This window comes from Oncorhynchus gorbuscha, linkage group LG01 (genome assembly GCF_021184085.1).
Source record: "Oncorhynchus gorbuscha isolate QuinsamMale2020 ecotype Even-year linkage group LG01, OgorEven_v1.0, whole genome shotgun sequence".
Classification (NCBI taxonomy): domain Eukaryota; kingdom Metazoa; phylum Chordata; class Actinopteri; order Salmoniformes; family Salmonidae; genus Oncorhynchus; species Oncorhynchus gorbuscha.
In genome coordinates this window covers 62985516-63003653 of record NC_060173.1, presented here as the reverse complement: position 1 = coordinate 63003653, position 18138 = coordinate 62985516, and the positions used below count along the sequence as shown (strand labels likewise).

Genomic DNA, 18138 nt, shown 5'->3' with positions numbered 1-18138 from the left:
AGGAAAACACCTTCTAAAAATCAAAGTATAATAATGGGTAGTTTGTGTGGGTCGCCGTGTTTGTATTTTGTGGTCAAAACAAAGATGATAAGAGGAGACAAGATGAGTTTGGTCTGTTTGCTGTATGCATGTTGAAGGGGGTTTGTCGTCTATGATCATTCAGTTCCCTTTATTCACTTCCGGAAATTTACCCTTCACCTCATTATAACATCTTTGGTCTGACAGACGTTTACGTGACACCCAGAATGCATTGTATAATGTCAACAAACATGGTGCCACACAACTGTCAAATAGCTTAGCATTGGCTCATTATAATCATTATAATCAGTACAACCTTCAAAAAAGTTTTTTACAAATATCACAGGTGGCCATTACAATCTATGCAATAATCAGAATGCATTATTTGTCAGCAGTACTTGAAAAGCTTTTGCTAAAAAATTATTTTTAAAGACTACCACACTGGTTGTAACCAGTATGAACATTAATTTAAAAAGATCCATCGCAGATCTGGGGCCGTATCCACAAAGCGTCTCCGAGTAGAAAATTGGTTGTGCTTAGAATAAATTTTTTACTCGTGTAATAATGAAAGTTATGCATGAAAGGCTTTTTAGTCATAAGAGTTCCACCTAGTCAACACATATTTAGGAGACCTCATGCTGTCCTAACAAGTAAAGAGTTTCAAGACACCTGCTGGTAAGTCGAGTCAGTGGTTCCTGTGCTATATACAGGCAATTGAATTCATGTTTAGATATTTCCTCAGTACCTTAAAGTATTCACACCCATTGACCTTTTGTCACATTTTGTTCTGTTACAGCCTGAATTTAATAAAATGGATTAAATTGAGATTGTGTCACTGGCCTACACACAATACCCCATGTTAATTTTGAATTATGTTTTTAGAAAGGGTTAAAAATTAATTTAAAAATTAAAAGCTAAAATGTCTTGAGTCAATAAGTATTCAACCCCTTTGTTATGGCAAGCCTAAATAAGTTCAGGAGTAAAAATGTCCTTCACAAGTCACATAATAAGTTGCATGGACTCTGTGTGCAATAATAGTATTTAACATGCTTTTTGAAAGACTACTTCATCTCTATACCCCACACAAACCTGTAAGGTCCCTCAGTCAGGCACGAGTACTTCCTGTTCAAGTTTCTAACCATAGGAAGGGAGGAGCAAAGTTAATTTCTCATCATATTTGCTGAAGGGAGGGGGGGGCATCTTGGCATTTCGAAAAGTTTAGTATTTTTTTATTTTATTTAACCTTTATTTAACTAGACAAGTCAGTTAAGAACAAATTCTTATTTACAATGACTGCCTACCAAAAGGCAAAAGGCCTTAAAAAATAAAATAAATGCAGTATAAATATAGGACAACACACACATCACAGCAAGAGAGAGAACTCAACACTACATAAAGAGAGACCTAAGACCATAACATAGCAAGGCAGCAACACATGACAACACAGCATGGTAGCAACACAACATAACAACAAACATGGTAGCAGCACAAATAATGGTACAACCATTATTGTGCACAGACAACAGCACAAAGGGCAAGAAGGTAGAGACAACAATACATCACACAAAGCAGCCACAACTGTCACTAAGAGTGTCCATGATTGAGTCTTTTGAATGAAGAGACTGAGATAAAACTGTCCAGTTTGAGTGTTTGTTGCAGCTCGTTCCAGTCCCTAGCTGCAGAGAACTGAAAATAGGAACGACCCAGGGATGTGTGCACTTTGGGGACCTTTAACAAAATGTGACTGGCAGAACGGGTGTTGTATGTGGAGGATGAGGGCTGCAGTACATATCTCAGATAGGGGGGAGTGAGGCCTAAGAGTTTTATAAATAAGCATCAACCAGTGGGTCTTGCAACGGAAATACAGAGATTACCGTTTTTTTTTACCTTTATTTTACTAGGCAAGTCAGTTAAGAACAAATTCTTATTTACAATGACGGCCTAGGAACAGTGGGTTAACTACCTGTTCAGGGGCAGAACGACAGATTTGTACCTTGTCAGCTCAGAGGTTAGAACTTGCGACCTTCCGGTTACTAGTCCAATGCTCTAACCACTAGGCTACCTTGCCGTCCCAGAGGAGTGCGTTGATGTGTCCTGTAAGGAGCATTGGTGCCAAATCTGATGGCCGAATGGTAAATAACATCTAGCCGCTCAAGAGCACCCTTACCTGTCGATCTATAAATTATGTCTCCGTAATCTAGCATATACTCCGAAGTAGGATGGTCATCTGAATCAGGGTTAGTTTGGCAGCGGGGTGAAAGAGGAGTGATTACAATAGAGGAAACCAAGTCTAGATTTAACTTTAGCCTTCAGCTTTGATATGTGCTGAGAGAAGGACAGTGGTTTCCTAGTCATACTCCCAAGTACTTGTATGAGATGACTACCTCAAGCTCTAAACCCTCAGAGGTAGTAATAACACCTGTGGGAAGAGGGGCATTCTTCTTACCAAACCACATGACCTTTGTTTTGGAGGTGTTCAGAACAATGTTAAGGGTAGAGAAAGCTTGTTGGGATTAGCAATAGCAGTGTTCCAATGTTTTTCCAGCGCAGGTACTACAGTCAATGTGTTGGTAGGACTTTTTCTCAGATTTGCTTTGTTAAAATCCCCAGCTACAATAAATGCAGCCTAAGGGATATGTGGTTTCCAGTTTGCATAAAGTCCAGTGTAGTTCTTTGAGGTAATCTAGGTCGGGAAAACAAAAGGACTTGAGTTTCTGAATGTTATCACAGTCACACCATGAGTAGTTCATCATGAAACATACACCCTCGCCTTCTTTTCCCGGAGAGTTCTTTATTCCTGTCTTCTTGATGTACTGAGAACCCAGCTAGCTGCATGGACGGGGACAGTATTTCCGAGAGCCATGTTTCCATGAAACAGAGGATGTTACAATCCCTGATGTCTCTCTGGAAGGAGATCCTCGCCCTGAGCTCATCTACTTTATTGTCCAGAGACTGAACATTAGCGAGTAATATACTCCGAAGCGATTGAATGGTGTGCACGCCTCCTGAGTCAGACTTGAAGCCCACTCCGAATACCTTTTCTCCGCCGGGGGTGTTTTGGAGCAGCCTCTGGGATTAGTTAAATTGCCTTAGGGGGAATGAACAAAGGATCCAATTCGGGAAAGTCATATTCCTGGTCATAATGCTGGTGAGTTACAATCACTCTGATATCCAAAAGTTTTTTTCTGGCTGTATGTAATAACACAAACAATATTCTGAGCTATTAATGTGAGCAATAACACACCAAAAAACGGCAATACTGCAATGTTGCTCAGGAGCTAAGAAGCAGAGCTGCCATATCTGTCAGTGCCATCTTGTTAACATGTAGACTATTTACCATTTAAAGGCCCAATGCAGTCAAAAATGTGATTTCCAATGTTTTTATATACATTTCCACACTATGAGGTTGGAATAAAACTGTGACATTGTGAAGATTATGATCATGCCATTTTAGTGTAAGAGCTGTTTGAAAATACTGCTTTGGTGAGATGGACTTTTGGCCTTACATGGTGACATGGTTTGTTTTATTGTCTCAAATTTCCTCAAATTGAAGCTGATTATACATGTAGATAGCTTTTAAAATGGCTGCATTAGAACTTTAACACTATATTAATAATAGTAATATTCATTATATTGATAATTTCTCTCTATAGACCTGACTGAAGGATGTTGGTGCTGACTTCAGGCTACCAATTAAAGGTAAACTGGATTAAATATCTGAGATGCACGAAGTAATGCTCTGTTGTGACATTGCTTTTTCAAAAGGATTGTACAGAGGAGAATCGCAATCGCATTTCCTTGATTTCTCACGTCCCCTTTCCTCACCTTCTTCTCAAAACCCATTGGACGATGAAGAAAGTGGTCCCTCCCTTCTGACCTTCTCATCCAATGGGTTTTGAGATGGAATCGAGGAGAGAGGTGAATCAAGGAAATTCAATTGAGATTCTCCCCATGACATTCATAACTTCAAGAAGACATTGGCAAACAGACATCCGTACATGATAGCCTATGCCTATCATCTCTCTGTGCACCATTATTTTTCAAATCTGTGCACCATTATTTTTCAAACTGTAGACACATACATGTACTGTTAGCGCTGTCCCAGTTCCAACACTACCAAGAGTATCTCAAGTATATGCAGACCACATTTGCCCTGCGGTCCCAGGGCATAGTCACCTACACCTGTGAAGGAGTTCCTTGATCGCAGGTAAAATTGTATGGCAGTTTTTTTACACAAGTATGACATGCTTTAATATATTAGTTATAGTGTGTTGCCGAAATTGTGATAATACTGCTAAATACTGTCCTTTTGCGGTCTGTCATTTCCAAGTGTTAGCTGTATGCAGAGTTCTGCCGAATCAGGGACCAGAACTTGCCGAACTTCTTCTATGCTGCGCTCGACTGTCACACCCCTCGTTTGATGAACTTTTACCAACAGACTGCGTCCAAGACTGGAAGGATCGCTTACGCTTTGAGTGACATTCTGAGGTGTCATGATCTAGGATATGGGTAAGACTGAGGACTCCGATCTTTAGGGCACTGCACATAATGCTGGAATCAGATCAGGGTCTAATGAAATTTCCAACTACTTGTTGAACCTTGAAAGTATAATAACAGTATTTGAAAGGCAGCTAAGAGTTTGCCCTTTATTAACTATTCCGTTTGTTCCATTGTACTAGGCAAATGAAACCAAGCCCAGCATTTTTTGGGGGCTAAATATACTACGGTTTCTCTGGTGGATATTTTATAAATTTTTAACATTGACATACTGTTGATTTACCAGCTTATGTGTCATACAATTGATTTATGATTATTTATCTTCTTAGGAACTACATGATGTTCTCCACTGTTCTCTGTGCTCGTCCTGTGTTGCTGCGTGAGGAAGTCTTAAGAGTTTTCAAAACATGCAAGGTAGGTTTCTTGTCCTTTTGGTTAATATTGATTATTGTGCCCATTCACAATTTACCCACCTGTAGTGATCTGAGAGGATTAGATAGGCGAGTATGGTGTTTTAACCAACCATTAGGTCAGGGTGGATATATTTTTAGTGTCTTCAGAAAGTATTCTCACCCCTAGACTTTTTCCACATTTTGTTGTGTTCAATGAAAAGCTGAAATGTCTTGAGTCAATAATTATTCAACCCATTTTTTACCCCTAGATAAGTTCAGGAGTAAAAATGTGCTTAGCAAGTGTCACACTGTGCAATAATAGTGATTAACATGATTTTTGAATGACTACCTTATCTCTGTACCCCACACATACAACCACAAAGACCAGGGATGCCTTGCAAAGAAGGGCAACTATTGGTAGATGGTTGACTGGTCAATGGCGACTTTACAACAGTTGCAGAGTTTAGTGGCTGTGATAGAAAACTGAGGATGGATCAACAACATTGAAGTTCTCCACAATACTAACCTAAATTACAGAGTGAAAAGAAGAAAGCCTGTACCTAATACAAATATTCCAAAACATGCATCCTGTTTGCATTAAGGCACTAAAGTAAAACTGCAGAAAATGTGGCTAAATATTTTACTTGATGTCCTGAATACAAAGCATTATGTTTGGGGCAAATCCAACACAACACATCACTAAGTACCACTCTTAATTTTTCAAGCATGTTGGTGGCTGCATCATGATATGGGTATACTTGTCAATGGCAAGGACTTAGGGAGTTTTTTAGGATAGAAAAACAGAATAGCACTAAACGCAGGCAAATTCCTAGAGGTAAACCTGGTTCAGTCTGTTTTCCAACAGACACTGGGAGACAAATTCACCTGTCAACAGGACAATAACCTAAAACACAGGGCCAAATATACACAGTTTTTTTTTTTACAAAGACAACATTGAATGTTCCTGAGTGGCCAAGTTGACTTAAATTGGCTTGAAATTGAATGCAAGACATGAACATGGCTGTCTAGCTATGATCAATCACAATCTTGACAGAGCATGAATAATTTTGAACAATCCAGGTGTGCAAAGCTCCTAGAGCAGTCCTGGGCAATTCCAGTCCTCGGGGGCCTGATTGGTGTCACATTTTTATCCCATCCCTAGCAATCACACCTGATTTTAAACTAATTTCATTTTTAACTGAAGCTTATGATTTAGTTGATTATTGGAGTCAGGTGTGTTAGGTGTCACACTTTTCCCCCTGCCCCAGCTATCAGGCCCCTGAGGACTGGAGTTTCCCAGGACTGTCCTTAGAGACTTTCCCAGAAAGGCTCAAAGCTGTAATTGTCGCCAAAGGTACTTCTACAAAGTATTAATTAACCCATGGGTGTGAATACTAATGTAAATTAGATAGTTCAGTATTTCGTTTTCAAAAATGTCTAAAGACATGTTTTCACTTTGTCATTATGGGGTGTTGTGTAGATGGGTGAGGAAAGAAAATATTTTAATCAATTTTGAATTCTGCCTGTAACACAACAACATGTGGAATAAGTCAACAGGGATGAATACTTTCTGAATATAACGTCTGTCTAGTATTCTCATCTCAAGTGCATTTGTGCATTTCAGGGGGAGGATTCCCGAGGAGCCAGATATTGTTGACACACCGGTATCCCTACTTACAATTGCCAGTGACAACACCAAAAATGTCGTCTAAGTCCATTAGTGTCAAGAACTCAGTTGTCCTGGAGAGTGAAGTTGTGGTGACCGACCTCCCCAGACTGGCTGACACTTAACTGGTAATGTTCGGTCTGATCTGTGCTCTACATCTCAGTTAAATTGTTACCCAGAAAGGATTAGATATTGATATGAAAATGGCTGCATTGGGCCTTAAGTTGCTGCAACTTAACAAGTTTAAGGCAATTTTTCCTTAAAGCATTTGAGTAGCAAGTTTATGTTCAAGTGAGCTTAATTCATTTGTGTGTGTCAATTCACTCGCAAGGATTATGTTTCAAAACAGTATATTCAAGTAAAGTCAACATCATTTAATTAAGCTTCACTTCATAGTGTTACAGTATGTTACATTTACATTGTTTATTCAAGTAAGGTTAACAAGAACACTTGTTGTGCTTGCTCAAACATTGTTTTTTGCCGATATGACCGTGCATTTGTATATGTGTCTCTAGGCACATAGTCAGGTATGAATCTATAGTAATGTGTGTGTGAATCATACATATGTATTGTATATGGCTAAGCACTGTATGTGTACTACTGTATGGTACTCTGTTTCCACCCCTTTCAACCTGTCCTCCCCCCATAGACATTGCATGTAGGCACAGATTGAGGATCAGGTTTTACTCAAAATTCTGACCTTGGATCAATGTCTAGTAGTGGTGCGCGGGTCAGCTGTTTGTTCACCCACTCCCACCTGCAATTGCTAATAACCCATACGCAACTGCCGACTGTGATAAGGTGAAAATCTGAGGCTGGCACCCGAACCAAACCCACGCAAATTGAACATTCACTGTAGGCTGCAGCCAAAATAAAAAAAATCCCCTCTGGTAAATATTGCATTTCAATTAACAGGTGTGCCTTGTTAAAAGTTAACGTGTTTGAGCCAATCAGTTGTGTAGGGGTGGTATACAGAAGATTGTCCTATTTGGTAAAAGACCAAGTGCATATTATGGTAAGAATAGCTCAAATAAGCAAAGAGAAACTGCAGTCCATAATTATTTCAAGACATGGTCAGTCAATCCAGAAAATATGAAGAACTTTGAATGTTTCTTCAAGTGCAGTCACAAAAACCATCAAGTGCTATGATGAAATTGGGTCTCATGAGGAAAGGAAGACACAGCGTTACCTCTCCTGCAAAGCACAAGTTCTTTACAGTTACCAGCAACACAGATTGCAGCCCAAATAAATGCTTCAGAGTTCAAGTAACAGACACATCTCAACAACAACTGTTCAGTGGAGACTGCGTGAACCAGGGCTTCATTTATTTATTTTTCCTTTATTTAACTAGGCAAGTCAGTTAAGAACAAATTCTTATTTTCAATGACGGCCTAGGAACAGTGGGTTAACTGCCTATTCGGGGGCAGATGACAGATTTGTACCTTGTCAGCTCGGGGGTTTGAACTTGCAACCTTCCGGTTACTAGTCCAACACTAACCACTAGGCTACCCTGCCACATGATCGAATTACAGCGAAGAAACCACTACTAAAGGACATCAATAATAAGAAGAGACTGGCTTGGGCCAAGAAACACGAACAATGGACCGATGGAAATCTGTCCTTTGGTCTGATGAGTCCAGACATGAGATTTGTTTCCAACCGACCTCAAATAACTGTTTAATTGATACTTGATTAAATTAATAATGTAACAATTGGGAATTTGGGGCGCCACGGGAAAACTTATTTAACAAGTTCTCTCCCGACTTAAGCTCAAAAGATATACAGATATCTCTTACATCAATAAGTCAATTACTTTGTTACGAATCCCTTTTGGCCCGACAGTCTAGGGGGGATGGTAATGAGACCCGTAACATAACTCATGCAAATTATTATTGTGACAAAGTAAAAGTGTGAACGAAATAACCACGACAACAGAAATCTACCGTCAAACTCTAGGTTTATTTATAAACACACGGTAATGGGGGGAGCAGGAAAAGGGGCTGAGCTGGACCCAAGGAAAGAAACAATAAATATACAAAAACACACCCCTAAGCTAGACTAGCCTACTTTAACAGCTAACTAACCAAAAATACAGTGGGTGGTCCGCCCAGTTCTACCTAGTGTATTTAACAAAGTTCACCTACGGGTAGTGTATGCCCATGGGCGACTTGTCTTGGTTTCCCCTTTTCCCACGAGCAACAAACAAACACCATAACCAAAAATACTCACAGGTGATGACAAAGTGCTATGGAGGTGCTTTAAACAAAAGAGAGGTTAAGATACAAAGCGAGAGAAACACAGAGACCTACAGACATGGCATTTACAGAGAGATTGAGCTAGAGATTTAGCTAGAGATTGAGTGAGCTGAGCTCTAGAACAAACAAATGGGGTTTTTAAACCATGGGGAAGGAACTGTGATAGGTCAGGAAATAGGAGGTGTGTCTTCTGATTGATGGTTGACTGATTGGGGAGTGATGATTTTCACCTGTGAGGGGAGAAGGAGAGAAAAGAAACACACACAGGATAACTGTATCCGTAACACTCCCACCCTTAAAAGAGCAACCCTAGGGGTTGCGACTACAGTATTTCAATGAATACTTACAAAGCAACAACCTTGCAAAACATTCAGAAATCATTTTCACACACGAGACAATGCATCTGCCAACACATTATCAGAACCCTTTGTGGCGGATCTCCAAATTATAATTTTGTACAATCAGCGCCCAACGCATAAGGCGCTGGTTCTGGTTGTACATTCGGTGGAGAAAAACTAAGGGGTTATGGTCAGTATATACAATCACGGGTAGGGCACTGGAACCAATATATACTTCAAAGTATTGCAGAGCCAACAACAAAGCAAGAGCTTTTTGTTCTATTGTCACAGTTTGTTTGACATTTATTAAATTTACGTGAAAAATAACAAACGGGATGATCCACTCCACACTTGTCCTGCTGCAGTAGAACAGCACCAGCACCTCTGGCACTAGCATCTACCTCAAGTTTGAACGGTTGTTCAAAATCTGGAGCAGCAAGTACAGGTGTACTACACAAGAGTGCTTTCGCTGATTCAAAAGCTCTCTTACAATCAGGTGACCACACAAATGATCTAGCTGGACTAAGCAAATCGGTCAATGGAGCAACTACCGCAGAGAATTTTTTACAGAAGCTACGATAGTAGCCAACCATCCCTAAAAAGCGGCGTAGCTCTCGTCTGGTGGTAGGTGCAGGGAATGCAGTTATAGCCAAGACCTTGGCACCAACAGGGCGCACCTGTCCATGGCCAACCTCTTTACCGAGATAAGTAACAGTAGCCTTCCCAAACTCGCACTTTGCCAAGTTCAGGGTTAGAGAAGCAGCTGCCAACCATTCACATACTACCCTTAGCGAGTCAACATGATCTGACCACTCAGACGAATATATCACTAGGTCATCAAGGTATGCACTACAATTAGGAACGCCAGCTAATACGGAGTTAACCAGTCGTTGGAAAGTGGCTGGTGCATTTCGCATCCCAAAAGCCATGACTGAGTACTGTAGGAAGTTGTCTGGGGTCACAAAGGCAGAAATCTCAGAAGCACGTGAAGTTAACGGAACCTGCCAGTAACCTTTTAAAAGGTCTAACTTGGTTACATACTTAGCAGCACCAATAGTGTCGATACAGTCGTCCAGTCGGGGTAACGGGAACGAATCTGGCATTGTGACAGAATTTACCTTTCGATAATCCGTACACAACCTGGACGTACCATCAGGTTTAGGAACCAGAATGCAAGGAGAACTCCAAGGGCTTGAACTTGGCTTAGCCAGGTCATTCTCCAACAAATATCTCACCTCATCCCTCATTATCTTCCTCTTGGAAGCGTTGATACGATATGGGTGTTGCTTGATAGGTGTAGCATTTCCAACATTAATGTCATGTTCCAACACATTTGTGCGAGTAGGAATGTCATTAAAGAGACATGGAAAACTGTGTAGTAGCCTCACAATATCATTGGCCTGTCCATCCGTTAAATGAACCAGACTGGATTGGATAGACAGCAGCATTTCTGAGTTGGGCAATCTAACACACTGCTGCTGAGTATTGCGCAACTCCAAGCCATCAACATCATCAATATGACAGTCCACTATCATAGCAGTAGTAGCAGAGGAGACAGCAGTACCTTCCTCTGTTTTTCAACTCTAACTGTGTGATGGGTCGGGTGTGGTAAGCTTTCAACATGTTAATGTGACACACACGAGATTGGCGTTGTCTATCAGGAGTTTGAAGCACATAGTCAGTTTCACTTATTTTCTTTTCAATTAAATAAGGACCCGAGAAACGAGCTGACAGTGAAGATCCTGGAACAGGTAATAACACCAGTACTTGGTCACCTGGCTGTAGTGGACGAGAAACAGTCTCTTTGTCATAGTGTCTTTTCATGCTCCTCTGTGAGGAAGACAGAGCTTCCTTTGCGAGAGCACAAGCTTGGTGTAGGCGCTCACGAAAGCGACTAACGTAGTCCAACACGTTCTCATCTCTGGTACACAACTCTTGGGACAAGAACTGTTCTTTAAGGACTTTCATTGGTCCTCTCACTGTGTGACCAAACACCAGTTCAGCCGGGCTGAAACCTAGGGACTCCTGCACAGTTTCACGAGCAGCAAACAAAACTAGAGGAACTCCCTCATCCCAATCTTTCTCAGATTTCAAACAATATTTACGTAGCATAGACTTCAGTGTCTGATGCCATCTTTCAAGTGCACCCTGAGACTCTGGGTGATAGGCGCTTGACACACGGTGCGTAATTGACAAGGATTTTAACACCTGCTTGAAGAGCTTGGATAGGAAATTGGTTCCTTGATCGCTTTGTACCACCCTAGGTAACCCGAATGTCGTGAATAATTTTATTAAGGCTTTACTCACTACCGGGGCTGTAATCCTTCTCAGAGGAATGGCCTCGGGGTATCTTGTAGCCATACACATTATCGTTAACAAAAACTGGTTACCCGATTTTGTCTTCGGTAACGGTCCGACACAATCAACCACCACATGCTCGAATGGTTCACCTATGACAGGTATGGGACAAAGAGGAGCGGGAGGAATAACCTGATTTGGTTTTCCTGTTATCTGACAGGTGTGGCTTGTCCGACAGAACTGAGCCACATCTTGTTTTAAACCCGGCCAAAAGAAATGTCGAAGGATACGATCATAAGTTTTTGTGATTCCTAAATGACCAGACCACTGGTGATCATGAGCAAGGGATAACACATTTTGTCGAAAGGCTGTAGGAATCACTATTTGGTAAACAGCATTCCAATCTCCATCCGCGTCAACATGGGATTTCCATTTACGCATGAGGAGATTACCATCAATGAAGTAAGCCACGTTTTTCTTCTTCACATCTTCCAATGAGACAACACTAGAAAAACATTTAGCAAGCTTGTCAAACTTTTGGTTAGCAATCAGCTGCTCACGAGTGACTGGTAACTGTATTGCATCAGCAATAAGTTCAACGTTCTTTGATTCTTTCCTGGGCTGTTTGTCAGAGGTGATCAGCTTCTCAGAGGTATCACACAATCCATCCTCTTGATCAACCTCTTTGAACAGAACAGTGTTCGACAAATCTATCACGTCACCCTCTTGTAGTGCCTGTGCACGAGTGACAGCACAAGCGGGGAACACATGTGGATAACTCTGTGCCAGCTCATTCGAGAGAGAGTGGTCACTTTTATCCAATACTTCCAATACGGGTACTACCTTTCCTCCGGCAATATCGTTACCCATTATAAAGGTCACACCTTTCACTGGCAACATAGGGCGTACCCCCACTCTGAATATTCCACTGATTAACTCAGAGCGTACTTTCACAAAGTGCAATGGCACTGGGACAAAACCCATTTCAATACCCTGCACTAACACACTGGAACCACAGTATGTATCGTCAGATAAGGGCAACACATCAGACAATATAAACGACTGCGCCGCACCAGTATCTCTAAGGATTTTAACCGGTCGTTGAGACGCTTCGTCATTCGTTAGGGATACAAACCCCTCAAATGAATGGTTCATAACGGCGGTCGGGGACTGGGTCTTTCAAACTACAGTTACCCTGAGGCACCTGTTTTGTTGCCGACCTCTTAACCGTATGAAATAGAGCAACACCTGTTGGTGGCTTGGCACGAAGAGGCATCCCTTGTTTGCGTTTAAGCAGGAAGCAATCATTAATCATATGTCCTACTTTATGACAATAGAAACAGGGACGCTCATTCTTCTGGCGTGCTTGATATACTACTGCTGACCGACTAGGGCTAAAGGTAGGAAACTCAGTGGCTCTACTCTCAGTTTGAGCCGAAAACACACGTGCGTCAACACAAACTCGTCTGCCAACACAGACGCTTCTGCCAGACAGGATACTTTCTGTTCGTTTAGGTAAACTACAATGCGTTCGGGTAAGCAATTTTTAAACTCTTCCAACAAGATTAACTCCCGGAGAGAGTTGAAATCAGTTACCTTACTAGCAGCATGCCATTTATCAAACAGATTTCCCTTGTCTCTAGCAAATTCCACATAAGTCTTACTAGAAGACTTTCTATGAGACCTAAATCTGTCGGTATGCCTCAGGCACAAGCTCATAGGCACGAAGAACAGTAGCTTTGACCACTTCGTAATTCAAACTGTCCTCCAGAGGTAACGCTGACAAAACCTCTTGGGCTTTACCAGTTAATTTACACTGAAGTAATAGGCACCATACCTCTTCAGGCCATTTCAATGCTATGGCTATACGCTCAAATACACAAAAATAGGAGTCAACCTCTGACTCTCTGAACAAAGGTACTAAGGCAATCTGCCTACTAATGTCAAACGTGTTTGACACAGCAGGTGAGGACGGCTCACAAACAGGCACAGTAGGACCGGAGGCTAGCCTCGCTGTCTCTGCCTCCAGTTCCATCTGGCGCATTTTGAACTCCAACTGCCTTTGTTCTCTGTCTGCCTCAATTTTACAGATCTCCAAATGCCGTTGTTCTCGTTCTTTTTCTGCTTCTATTTTACACATCTCCAACTGGAGAGTCTCTTGCCTAATTTGGGCTCGCTCTTCCACCTCCAGTTGGAACTGTGCTAAACGGACATCCCTCCTGGCATCACCATTTGACAGTGGGGAGAGTGGATCAAAACGGGACAATGTGGCTGGTGTTTTAGCCTCGCCCTCATTATCAGACACCAATGGGCTTACAGGAGCAGCAACATCCCCTACAGGGGTAGTAGGCTCAGGCAGCGGTAACACAAGCACCTGCTCTTCCAACAATACATTTAATACTAGCCGTTTAACCTCCGCCTTAACTAAACTCTGCGGAATGGATACTGAATAATGGTCAGCCAAGGTCATTAAATCAACTCTACGACATTTGTCAAAAACCTCCCACGAAGGGTTATCCAAAAAGGATCTCAAATCAAAAGTAGTCATTTTACACTACTTCACAAGTGCCAAAGAAAATAGAAAACACTAATGCTACTTCAGCTATGATGCTCAACAATGAACTATACCACTACAACAATCTACATGAGCGGCATGGGTGTCAGTTATGACGGATCCCGGATGAGGCTCCACTTATGTTACGAATCCCTTTTGGCCCGACAGTCTAGGGGGATGGTAATGAGACCCGTAACATAACTCATGCAAATTATTATTGTGACAAAGTAAAAGTGTGAACGAAATAACCACGACAACAGAAATCTACCGTCAAACTCTAGGTTTATTTATAAACACACGGTAATGGGGGGAGCAGGAAAAGGGGCTGAGCTGGACCCAAGGAAAGAAACAATAAATATACAAAACACACCCCTAAGCTAGACTAGCCTACTTTAACAGCTAACTAACTAACCAAAAATACAGTGGGTGGTCCGCCCAGTTCTACCTAGTGTATTTAACAAAGTTCACCTACGGGTAGTGTATGCCCATGGGCGACTTGTCTTGGTTTCCCCTTTTCCCACGAGCAACAAACAAACACCATAACCAAAAACAATACTCACAGGTGATGACAAAGTGCTATGGAGGTGCTTTAAACAAAAGAGAGGTTAAGATACAAAGCGAGAGAAACACAGAGACCTACAGACATGGCATTTACAGAGAGATTGAGCTAGAGATTTAGCTAGAGATTGAGCTGAGCTCTAGAACAAACAAATGGGGTTTTTAAACCATGGGGAAGGAACTGTGATAGGTCAGGAAATAGGAGGAGGTGTGTCTTCTGATTGATGATTGATTGTTGACTGATTGGGGAGTGATGATTTTCACCTGTGAGGGGAGAAGGAGAGAAAAGAAACACACACACAGGATACACACACACAGGATAACTGTATCCGTAACAACTTACTTACTTAAATTTTTGTGCAGACTTCTTAAATCTGCACCAACCTCAGTCTCACTCACTGATCATTCCATACCACACAAATTGATTTGATTATTTATTTACTAATAAACTAAATGATAACCTAGGATACATACACACACAGTATAGGTTATTGATTAGAACCTTAATACGATGACAACAGGTCCCTAGCGGACTAACACAATATGACGATTGTTACACAAGATGGAGAGTTGGAGATAGAGAGAGAAAGCGAGAAAGAGAAGCAACACTTGCATACATTTGGAAAGTATGTTTATGATAGCCCTAATACCTTGCCCGGAACTGCCGCTACTTTAGGTAAGAAGTAATGTATGCATTTATGTGTTAGAGGTCTTCGTTGGGTATCTCTGTTGGGCTCAGGCCTTCATGGGCAGGGTTCCGCTTGGTGAGAAGGGCTTGATTGGGCCCCCGCTTTTCGGATGGACTTCTCCTTCACTCTCAGGTGTAAGTCTTTGATTGTCCACATGGTCACAATGTCCTTCATAGTTGGAAGAGTGGACTCCTGAGGATGGCTAATCAGTTGTGTCGATGCTGACATGCTCTCTGGGCTCCCTGGGGCTTGGCTAGTTCCGAGGCAAGGTATCAGAATTACTATGATCTCGTTAGAGAACTAAAATCACAATCCTATCATCACAAAAGCATTATCTTCGTCCTTGAAATTTGATACACAGCGGAAAGAATGTAAACCTGATATACACAGTGTAAAAGCCCTTCAAGTTATTCATTATCCCTTCAAGTTATTCATTATAACGTCTTTATAATAGTTTTAATGACATCACAAAATAGACATACATTTTCTCTCATCATTCCCAACATTCGGATGTTATAATATATTGTCCCAGTGTTCATTGTTTGATGTTGAAGTGTTGGGTGGCGAGAGTCTCGGTAACAATGGGATTTTTACCTTCTCAATACTGCAGGGCAAGAGAGAGTTCTCTAAATTTACGACCGCCTTTAAGTCATTAAACCGTCCAGACTCCCCCTTCTCCTGTGTGAGTCTGGCTATCTGTCAGCCATTGCCAGTTGATCTGGCACCTTTGATCATCACCAAGGAGAGAGAGTCATGACAGTTGTAACCCCCATATATATATAACATTTTATTGGTTGCAACATTTTTTTATAATTTAAATTGAAAAACATTTGAATCAGTCGTCGTTTTGTGTTTCAGTTCATAAACCATGTGCCATGGAATCGGTACATCAAAAATCTCTTCCCAACTATTTTGCTACCTGTATGGCGCAACTGTAATTGTTTGGTCCTTAAATCCAAGTGGTATACTTCTTTTATAATTATAATTTTTTCTAACCAATTTTGGTCTTTAATGCAGGGCTGACAGACAACTACCTTCTTCCACTGGCATCCTCCGTTTTTGCAGTAATGCTGAAATCAGTTGGTTGTAATTTTGGATAGAGCAGACTTTTCCATATATTTTTGTTAACTGCATTTGTGACATAACTTTACCAGTCCTATTTAGGATTTATTTTGTAAAGATTATACTGTTTTTATTTGTATTTCTCCCGAAATATATATATTAGTTCAGTTTTTTCCAGTGGATTAAACTTGAAATTGCAACCAGCCTTCTATGGCTTGTTTTAAAAATAGCGACATTTTGAAGATTATTTCATTTTCAAATAGAAGAAAGTGAAAGGTTGTAATCTGAATAATGGGAAAAAGGCCATTTTTGAACAAGGGTTGAGCCATTCTTACTAATCTGCCAGAGAACCAGTTAGGATTTATTTAAGTATAGCTGTTGTATGACTGAAGCCTTTAGTGAGAGCTCCAGTGCTTTAATATTCAGCTTCACCTGAAATGTTTTTACAACAGTCTTGAAGGAGTTCCCACATATGGTGAGCACTTAGCTGCTTTTCCTTCACTCTTCGGTCCAACTCATCCCAAACCATCTCAATTGGGTTGAGATTGAGTGATTATGGAATCCAGGTCATCTGATGCAGCACTCCATCACTCTCCTTCTTGGTCAAATAGCCCTTAAACAGCCTGGAGGTTTGTCAATCAATCAAATGTATATATAAATCCCTTTTTACATCAGCAGATGTCACAAAGTGCTATACAGAAACCAGGCCTAAAAGAGCAAACAGTAAGCAATGCAGATGTAGAAGCACGTTGGGTCATTGTCCTGTTGAAAAACAAATGATAGTCCCACTATTCGCAAACCAGATGGGATGGCGTATTGCTGAAGACTGCTGTGGTAGCCATGCTGGTTAAGTGTGGCTTGAATTCTAATGAAATCACTGACAGTGTCACCAGAAAAGCACCATCACATATCCTCCATGCTTCACGGTGGGACCAAAGAACAGATTTCCATAGGTCTAATGTCCATAGCTTGTGTTTATTGGCTAAAGCAAGTCTCTTCTTATTATTTGTGTCATTTAGTTGTTTTCATTGCAGCAATTCGACCATGAAGACCTGATTCACACCGTCTCCTCTGAACAGGTGACGTTGAGATGTGTCTGTTACTTGAATTCTGTGAAGCATTTATTTTGGCAGCAATGTCTGAGGCTGGTAACTCTAAAGAATGTATCCTCTACAAGAGAGGTAACTCTGGGTCTTCCTTTCCAGTTGCAGTCCTCATGAGAGGACCGCCACATTACACAACACTGCTATCATCCTTTTTTTACCACTACACCAAATCTTTCCCAAACATTACTGTTCTGGCTCTTCCTTCTCTTTATTATCAACTGTCCAGCTTTTCTCTTATTGAATTAAACTATGACATTGTCTTTTTTGCCTCAGTGGATCTACATTAACTTTTTCTGCCCGTTCCTTAAAGCATTTGATTAGTGTATAGACTATTTGGCGTGTACAGTTAGGCCGTAAAGCTTACACTTACGCAGTAATGACAGATAGCCTAAAAGTAATGAATATATTGTCTTCTCTTTACTATACCAGTCCTTTATGCACACAATATTTCATGACTCTAAACCCACCCGCCTCTCTTGATATAACCGAAGGAACTGCGGGTTATGATTCAACTGCGCATCAATAGTGTCTAGGGGCAATTATCCTCTGTTGTGTAGTGGAGGTATCCCCTGGAGGTCAAAGATAGTCATTCCTAGTTGCCCTTATGCCCAAATATCTAGGACCAATTTTTTTCTCTTCAAATTATATTTACCATTGGGCCACAACACACCAAACTGTTCTTAGATCAATGTCTAGAGGCATCTC

General features: G+C 41.1%; 1 protein-coding gene and 1 long non-coding RNA gene across 5 annotated transcripts in view; both read left to right on the top strand.

The window, feature by feature from the left end:
• brsk2a (BR serine/threonine kinase 2a) overlaps positions 1-18138 on the top strand; it is a 545611-nt gene that overhangs the window by 21151 nt on the left and 506322 nt on the right. The gene's annotated exons all lie outside the window — the stretch shown is intronic.
• Positions 4287-6815, top strand: LOC124040971. Its single transcript, XR_006839831.1, has 3 exons — positions 4287-4527; positions 4845-4929; positions 6532-6815. It is a non-coding gene; the product is annotated as an uncharacterized LOC124040971 (long non-coding RNA).